We start from the raw sequence: 10,643 nt of genomic DNA on the forward strand, positions 1-10,643 counted from the left end.
TAAATGACGCCGATTCTTATCGTGATTATCAATGATTCGCCCCTCCCACTTCACCAACGTCTAGATATGATTAAACGGCATATATCGTCGCGCTCATATCGAATCCTTTATCTCTCTTTGGCCGACAAACAAGGCGAATAGAGGCGCAGGTTGACAGAAGCCGAGATTGCAACTCAGGGCTCATCATGCATGCCAGGATCGATACGAATGCAGGCCGCCCGCCAAATTCAAATGGCCATAAAAAGGAATGCAGAGCCTGCAGTGGCCTGTAACGTCGCAATATCGGCGATTTCATGCAGCAAATAGCATCTGTCATGCAAAAATGCACTACAGGGAATTACGCGGCAAAAGTAAATGTTGCCGTCCAACATTCCGGTGTGCGCAAACGCAAGTCAGCTGCATCTACGACGTTAATGCAAGACCCTACGTTGCAAAATGTTGCACCTCTCTCTCTCTTTCTCTCTCTCGCTCTCTCATACATCTACATAATCGAGAGGCAACGAAGCTTGTGAATATTGCAAGAAAATATTACATGTAGAGAAGCGATGCATTCTTTCCATATGTGGTTGGCTGTTTTTTTATATATATGATCTTTTTATTTAGATGTAACCAAGACCGCATTGTATGCACTTACAGCTGCACACACACGTAAAACTGGTATGCTATGGAAATGAAAGGAGGGAGAGAGAGAAGAGAGAGGCTCCCATAGTTAGACTCACACCACCAGAGCCACAAACCGTAGTTATATCGATTTATATGAAAACGCTTTCATATACTTAGAACTTAATATGGATAGAGAGCATTTTTCACAAATCTCTCACTCCCTCCTTCCTTCCTTCTCTCTCTCTCTCTCTCTCTCTCTCTCTCTCTCTCTCTCTCTCTCTCACATTAGTCCTCGTTTTGGGCAACTTTACCCGATGCTATAGATGAGATGGATATAAAAAAAAATACAGGAAATGTAAAGGTAAAATATCTCAGAGCCAGAGGCGGAATACGTGCCACGGCCTCATCCCGGGAGCTCTACAAACATCACGTAGCTTCTACGTGTAAAGCATAAGGCGGATATATTTGGATTTTAATTACGTTACAATAATGTAGTAATGCGCTATATGAGAGGAGGGGATTGTAAGTCATTCTCTTTAATAAATTAGTTTAAAAAATCTCTCTCTCTCTCTCTCTCTCTCTCTCTCTCTCTCTCTCTCTCTCTCTCTCTCTCTATATATATATATATATATATATATATATATATATATATATATATATATATATATATATATATATATAATATATATATATATATATGTACATAAATGCGTATATAAATATATATATATATATATATATATGTGTGTGTGTGTGTGTGTGTGTGTGTGTGTGTGTGTGTGTGTGTGGAGGAGAGAAAGACCTTGCAAAAGCTTTTATAAAAGGGTAAATTTAAAGATATACAATAATATATACGAAGACACAAACCCAGTTAAAATGAAGGCGTGACTCGAGGACGTCCTCTAATTTAAGATTGGAGCCAAACATGCAAAATGGCTCTGAAGTCAATGCTTGCTACAGAAATATACATCTCAGTCCGATGAATCATCATATGATCTTACTTACAGCAGGTCGAAGTTCTGTTCATGATGAATATTATCTCCACATACGACAAAAATTTAAATTATATATAAGAAAATGGAGGAAAAATATCGTTATCACTTGGAAATCTGGGCTGAAATCGTCACTGGATGCCCCGTGAGAGAGAGAGAGATCTTTCCTGAAAATGGCATCTGTCACTCACTTTGCCTCTCGAAATGTTTTCATAACAAGTTAAGAAACAAACAATCTACGCTGAAAATGTCATAAACAAAAAATAAACTGCAATTTTTAGATATGGTTTTGTTCATATTTCTATGAATGTTTGAATGTTTGCACACTGAATCATTAATGTATGTATATATATATATATATATATATATATATATATATATATATATATATATATATATATATATATATATATATACATATACTGTATACATATATGAGTGTGTGTGTGTGTATGTATACATATTATATATGAATATATTATGTATATACATATAAATTTATAGATTTGAATATGGAATGTCAAGGAAATACTCTATACAAAGTCTTACAGTAAACAGATCTGTAAATATATAAATAAGATTTACAAGAAAATAAAATCTACAAGTTGGAGAAGAACTCACAAAATGGAGAGCCAAATTTTGTCAAGACTCAACAAAGCTATGGCAGGCTAGCCTGAGTTTGAATGGTATAGATGATTTTGACAATTGTATGAAAAGTTGAAAAATTAACTATGACAGTATAGTAAACTGTACAAATTTTAATTTAAAATCTACTTTAAATAAGTGAGGAGAGGATTCACAATAAATTTCCCATATATTATGTTTTATTTGTACTTAATTTGACTGATTTGTATTTATTTAATGATTTAAGTATATACATGTATATATATATATGTACACAATACGTATATCATATATATACATACACACACGCAAATATATATACACATATATATATATATGTATATATACATATATATACAATATGCATATATATACAAACACATCTCTTCTGCTCAACCCACCACAATCAATTAACTACCACTTAGAATGAAGCTGCTACCCCAACGACCCACCCCATCCTGGTCTGCAACCAACAACAGTCAACCAATCCCTAAGAAACCAGTTCACTACCTAGCCCAACAGACACACGCATTCAAACCACAACCTTCCCAAGTCGTTCTGCTCCTCCCTGGGATCGAACTCTGGCCCTTCTAACGAAATTCCTAAGCCCAGTTGGACGTCTTCCAAGATTTGGGGATTGGCCCTACTTTCTCTCCTGTGTACTCAAGTGTTTTTTTTTTTTTATTTGAACAAGCACGGTGATAAATTGCCGTGGAGAGAGAGAGAGAGAGAGAGAGATTCCAGACACTTTTTAATCCTATCAATATATATTGATATGATTAAATATCTTTATATATATATATATAAATATATGTATATGTGTATGTGTGCAATGTAAAGAGATAGAGAGAGAGAGAGAGAGAGAGAGAGAGAGAGAGAGAGAGAGAGAGAGATAGAGAGAGAGAGAGAGAGATTTCAGACACTTCTTTTAATCTTATATATTGATAGGATTAAATATTATATATATATATATATATATATATATATATATATATATATATATATATATATTATTAAATATATGTGTGTGTATGCAATGTAAAGAGAGAGAGAGAGAGAGAGAGAGAGAGAGAGAGAGAGAGAGAGAGAGAGAGAGAGAGAAACGTACATATACATCAAAATTCCATTCCTGATTAGGGACCTGAATTGCTTTTTACAAGGTTCGCCAGATGTCTGTAGTAGAATGCCCACCCCCCCAAAAAAAGTACCAAAACTGGTAGGAGGCATTTGGGTACAGCCGAGAAAACACTGCCCGGATGCCCAGCATTCGATCGAGGGTATTAGAAAGTCTTCCTGCTCGGGATACAGTTTTCTGCAGGTTGTAAACGGCGGAGGCGGATAGGGGGATACAGTACGTGGGCTTAATTATTATTATTATTATTATTATTATTATTATTATTATTATTATTATTATTATTATTATTATTAGTTGCAAGTTATGATTGGGGATACAGTATAGTATTATTATTAGTATAATTATTATTGTTAACTGCAAGTTATGAGTGGGGATACAATATTATTATTATTATTATTATTATTATTATTATTATTATAACAAAATACAATCAAATAACTCAGCTTTGACTCTCGACTCACATAAAGCGTTTGCTTGAAAGAGGCAAAAATTTGGACCATGGTCCAGTTGAAGAAGTTGAACAGCTAAGTGAGAGGAGACTTAAGAGAGGGTAAAGAAAAGCAACAGGCAGCGAGGCGTGCAGCTGCAGGACACACAAGCAAAAGAACACCTCTAGAAATAAGGAAACTGGCAACTGTGCTTACACCAAACCAAATCTCTAATTTAAAGAGATAAAAATTATATATGAGACATTTAAAAGTAAATTCTACAGCTGCATTAGTGACCAATCTCCGATTTAAAGAGAAACAAGTAAAAAATGAGCAGAAGTTACTTCGGCTCAATCGCGTTTTCTGTACACCGTATAATCAAGGCCACCGAAAATAGATCCATCTTTCGATGGTCTCGGTATAATGCTGTATGAGCCGCGTCCCATGAAACTTTAACCACGGCCAGTGGTGGTCTGTCCTATATAGTTGCCAGAGGCACGATTGTGGCTAAATTTAACCTTAAATAAAATATAAACCACCGAGGCTAGAGGGCTGCAATTTGGCGTGTTTAATGATTGGAGGGTGGATGATCAACATACAAATTTGCAGCCCTCTAGCCTCAGTAGTTTTTAAGATCTGAGGGCGGACAGAAAAAAGTACGGACAGAATAAAGTGCGGGTGGACAGACAAAGCCGGCACAATAGTTTTCTTTTACAGAAACCTAAAAAATTATACAGGAGACATCTACAGTAAATTCAGCAGCTATATTAGCGATAATATGTATATTCAAGAAAGCGTAGAATCGTTATCAGTGAGCAAATCGAAGTGATGATGAACAAAAGTTACAAAAACTCATGACAACTTTATGTAAAAACCATAAAACCTTCAAAAAGGTCATAAATTCTCTTCCAGTTGGAAGGTTTAGGCTCATACTATCTTTTTAAATCAGATTTCAGAAAGATTATGGGAGGAGAAATCTGCCAGTCAGTGATAATACAGAACAGTACTCTATTTAAATTAGGGAAAGGGTCAGCTCTACGTAGCATCTAATAACTGCAGTGGACCAGAGACCTTTACAAGCGTCTTATGGGACGATGATCAGAAACAGTCGAGATTCAAAATGAACATTTCATAATTATTTATTTACTTATTTATTTATTTCAAAGCTCATACCAAAACAAACATCCTGCTCGTAACCATAGAGACAGGAACAACCGAACTACTACGCACGGCGATTAAGAAAAGGCGCCCAAACACGGCCATTACCTCGGTCTAATTGGCTCAGAATGGGAAAGGAAGGCGGTTCAGCCATCTGGAACCAACATGAAGAAGAAGAGCCGCTCCAGAGAGACTGAGAAGGCATTACGTAAACATCCCTGAAGATATCGCATGATTCACAATGCTGAATGAGAGACGGTCTAGAGAGAGAGAGAGAGAGAGAGAGAGAGAGAGAGATTTATACTTGCAGATAAAATACTGAACTGGCAGGACATCTGGTTGTTCTTAAGAGCCCTTAGACATATCTAGACCTATATTCTTGTAAATTCCAGTATATCGAGAGAGAGAGAGAGAGAGAGAGAGAGAGAGAGAGAGAGAGAGAGAGAGAGACTTATCCTTACAGATAAAGTACAAAATAATAGGACATTTGATTCGTCTTGCATGCGTGTAGACAGACCTAGACTTATATGCTTAGTACATGACAGTCTGGAGAGAGAGAGAGAGAGAGAGAGACTCTTATCCTTTCAGCTACAATACAGAATGAAATAGGTCAAGTGATTCGTCTTACGTGCGTCTAGACAGACCCAGACCTAAAGCAGTCTTAAATTGTTCACCTATTCCTGTACAGAGAGAGAGAGAGAGAGAGTTTTATGCTTACATATAAAATAAAGAATGGCATAAGGTCAATCTGATCCATCTTAAATGCGTCTAGACAGACCTAGAGATTCTTATCAATTCCAGTCTAGACAGACCTAGACCTATATTCTTATCAATATCCATATATCGAGAGAGAGAGAGAGAGAGAGAGAGAGAGAGAGAGAGAGAGAGAGAGAGAGAGAGAGAGAGAGAGAGAGACTTATCCTTTCAGCTAAAATACAGAATGACAGGAGGTCAATCTGATTCGCCTTACGTGCGTCTAGACAGACCCAGACCTATTATAGCAGTCTTAAAGATTGTTCACCTGATCCCAGAGAGAGAGAGAGAGAGAGATTCTTATCCTTCAGCTAAAATACAGAATGACCGAAGGTCAATCTGATTCGCCTTACTTGCGTCTAGACAGACCTAGACCTATGGTAGTCTTTAAAAATTGACCATCGATTCCTGGAATGACCGAAGGTCAATCTGAGAGAGTCTAGACAGACCTAGAGAGGCAGTCTTTAAAATTGAGAGAAGAACTGAGAACAACTAATTTGTCCTCAGTGGCAAAGGAAAAGTTTGTAATGAAATACAAGGTACCATACAAGGTACCATTTTTCCAAAGGAATGACTCATAAAATCTCCCTTCCTACTGTACAATATATATATATATTATATATATATATATATATATATATATATATATATATATATATATATATAAAAGGGAAATAGCCCCTTGACGTTATATTGATGACGTAAATGCTTACGTCACGCGACTTTCGCAGGGGAGCTTACCATATGTTAACGTGGTCACACACTAAAGGTGTAGAAACGTGTTTACGGTTGTATATATGCATGTGTATATGTTAATGTGTTCATATACACGTCACAGAGTTTATAAGTTCTTACCTATGTTTATTAATGTTGTATGTTCTTGTATATGTGCAATGTTGGTCTACCTAAGTGTGCACATACTGTACATAGTGCACATTTTTGTATGTTCATATGTGTTTATGTGTACATTTGTACTTGAATAAGTATGTAATTGTACATGTGTATCTTCACGGATATGTCTATCAGAGTTTATTAATAATGGTCATGTGCTTGTATGTGTGTTCACGCGTGTCAATATGTAGGCCTATACTCATAAGAATGCGTATATACATAATTTGTCCGTATCGTTAGCCAGCGTACATCAATATACGCAAGCTCACGAGTATTATATGTACGTAATTTTATGTACGTTCACGAGCGTATAAAGGCTCATACGAGAGCGCGCGCGAGTGAGCGTCCAACTGTGAGAAATGACGAGCCATGTTGAATTGTGCTGACTTAATGCAACCCTATAAAAGAGCCCATGCGAGGCTCTATTGTAGTTCGTTCTAGTGAGGTTGTTCGTTATACCGAGGTGAATTTTTGCGTTTTGCATATTTCTCGGAAGGATATTTGTATATTTGTGTAGTAGGAATATTTGAGTGACGATATTTCTGTACGAGTGATTCACGAAGCAAATGAGCAACGCACGTTAAAACATATCGGGTGAAATTGTTGGAAGCTTGGAAATACTTGTACGACATACCTTAAAATTAAGTGATTACTGGAAGCGGGAAATTTGGAAACGTTGTACCGAAAAGCCACTAAGATATACAATAAAACTAGTTTCCCCTGGTACTGAAACGTATAATAAAAAAGGAGAAATGAACAGCATTACTCGAAAAGGGAAAGAAGGAACAGGCAGTCAACCGGCACAGCTTAATCGCATTTAGACGTAATACCCTCTGACAGGGTAATCAGATTTGAGTTGACTGATCTGTTTAAATTCGCATATTTTTGTGTGTTTCGACCCTCAAAGTTATGAAAGAAGAGAGAATATTACATATATATATATATATATATATATATATATATATATATATATATATATATATATATATATATATATATGGAGCTTTTCAATAGTCTCATTTTTCCTTCTGACCTGGGTTGGATAAGGATATTAGACTGACGGTGCCGTCGGCCTCTGCTTTGTCGAAATCAGCTGATGGAATATTTATGATGATTCATCAAATTTATCACAAAATATTATATAATTCATTTATATAAGAATATAAATTTAAACTAAATGCCTACAGAACCTCACAATTTCCTGCTTTCAAAACAGCAGACAGAAATCAAATCAAACCTTGAATGACACAAAGTCTTTATAAAGTCAATATAAACGAAATAACGACAATCGAAATAAAATAAAAATAAAACTATTGAAATAAAATTGAATTACATGTGTTTCGTAATATCTACGCATGAAATCAGCATCCGAGACGCCCCAGCCAAAACCCAGACCACTTAACAGCCGAGCAAGATATCGACGTTGAGAAGGAAGGAGCCAAGCCATGAACGCGGGAAGTCTAGACGCTCCTGTTCATTATTTTATTATTATAATTTTTTACTTTTCTCTTTTTTTTTACTTTAAGTATAATTATTTCTGTACTTTGTTATAGTTGGTGTAGTTTACTTAGAGAGAGAGAGAGAGAGAGAGAGAGAGAGAGAGAGAGAGAGAGAGAGACAGAGACAACACACACATATCAAGTGAAACAAAAACAAAAAAATTGAGAAATACTAACATGACTTTACCCTACTTCAATGTTGGAAATGTTAGATTCAACATTAAACTCTGTAAAAATATTTGAAATACACCTAAAAACCGACACAAAACTAACGATGGGAAAACAAGCAAGAATTCTCGCGGAATTTTTTGCAATTCGAAGACGAACACCGTCTAATTCTCCCTTTTAGCCTTTCCATGACATTTCCAGAAGTCTAGTACCACCCTCTACTTCTTCCTCCCTCACTCCTGGAACAAGCAACGACAAGCCATTATCCAGTGTTTCCTCCTAAATTCCTGACGTAGGACATTAAACCTGACAGAAATGGCGGAAGTCTGCGGAGAACGGGAGGAAAACTGTGTATCACAAATTGTGATACATCCCAAAGCTCCCCGCCAACCCGTTACCAAGGCATTCGAGGAGTCCTGGCCTCCCTCTCTCTCTCTCTCTCTCTCTCTCTCGCATTCCGGCCAAGAAGAAGAACAGGAGGTGTGAATCACCATTTGCTTCCTCTTCTTTCCATCATAGGCGTAACATTTCCGACATTTTATGTGTCGCTTATTTCCATGGAATCGTTATTTTGGGATATATGGAATAATAACTGTACGATAGGCCTAGGTTTGGGGTTTTTAATGTTCGTTCAAGAACGTCATTCAAGATAGAATAACAATTTCAGGCTAGGCATATTACGAGTGGTCAATTTTATATGTCGTTTATTTCTGTAGAATAATTGTTGTAGGATATATAGAATAATAACTGTACGGTAGGCATAGGTTTTTGGTTTTTAATATTCGTTCATGAAAGATAGAATAACAGTTTCACTCTAGGCCTATATCTCGATTAAAATTATTCGTTTCCGAATGTCAAACAGGAAAACGTTTACTCTGAGAGAGTGATCACTGGAAAATTACGTTTTAATCACCAACCTTCACTTTACAGTAATTAATATGAAAAACACACACACACACCCAATTATTACACTACGTAGTACCAATGTGTGTGCTTTCAAAGCCCTACCGAAAAAAAAGATGGCTTAGGTAGCGCATACACATTAGTATCACACCTGTGCTCTCCACGGATACGAATTCGTTAGAATCGATAATGAATTATTCACGACCGTCATACAAAACGACACCTACGGAGCATTTTTGTTTAAATGGGATTATTTCCTTTCCGATTCATTCGAACATCGGTGTCCTTCACCCTACCCCCCAAACACACACATATACACGTACACACACACACACACACACACCACTCATTTGTTGCACAATGCAAACTGATAGTTTATTTACATAAAATGTTTATTAAAGATGATTGCCGTTTATTTAAAAGATAAAATAAATATGGCGTAAAAATTCTCGCTATCAAACCATTACTTCACACTCATGATCACATTGCGTGTCAGTATAGGACTACCCGTGGAAAAACACTAATGTAAATTATATTATTTGCCGTTTCAAGAAAGCAATAAATGAATATTTTCCCGATAATCTTTAGGGGAAAAAACTCAATTCACACCTAACCCACGGCGACAAAAACGACAACAACATTAACTACAAGACGACGACAGCGCGTACAGCTTTAGGCCAGTATCAGAAACCCATGGTGGCATATAGGGGGTTTCTCTCCCCCTCTTAAAATGTAAGTGTGGGGGGTTGGAAAGGGGTTTAAGGGTTTGGCATCAGGGGAAGGGGGTGGGGGGGTAAAGGAAAGATCCCCCACCCCCTCTCCAACCAACTCTTCCCTTTGCGGCCTATGTCGATAGGAGCTGGTGAGTCTGTTCAACAGACGCCATGCGCAAACCATTTAATGGAAATACTGCCCTTGCACGGCACATTTTGTTTCTACGCCTTGGGGCGGGGAGGGGGGATTTATTCGTGTCAGATATCAATAAATTTATTCCCCGACGCGTGAACACACTTACATAAACACTTCAGCGGTGCTCATCCGTCCATCGTGCATACGAAAGAGGAGGAACTTATTATTGAGCGTTAGGCCTAACCCGCCTCTCTCACTCCCTCTCACGCTCTCTCTCTCTCTCGCCTCCCGTTACGTAAGTGCAGTTAATGCATCCTGCAGTAGGCTTAGCAGCCACACCATTTTAAGGGGGGGGGGAAGGAATGGGCGCTACTGCGCCGTATCGGAGTTACGTAACGGCGTTATGTACAAGCTACATTTACGTAAAATCTCTAAGATGATATACGTAAATCCCCGAATGCATAGGCCTACTCTTAAAAAGGAGGCGGAAAATGCACCGGCCGGCTAAGTGGGTATTTTTGGGGGCCGTTTTAAAACCGTCACGTTTATTTACAAGATGAATCATTCCTTCTGCGACGTTCTAATGAGACAAAGGCAGTATTCCCATGGGGGTGATTTTCATCCATGCCAGGGCAGACAT

Source organism: Macrobrachium rosenbergii, chromosome 26 (genome assembly GCF_040412425.1).
Source record: "Macrobrachium rosenbergii isolate ZJJX-2024 chromosome 26, ASM4041242v1, whole genome shotgun sequence".
NCBI classification, from domain to species: Eukaryota; Metazoa; Arthropoda; class Malacostraca; order Decapoda; family Palaemonidae; genus Macrobrachium; species Macrobrachium rosenbergii.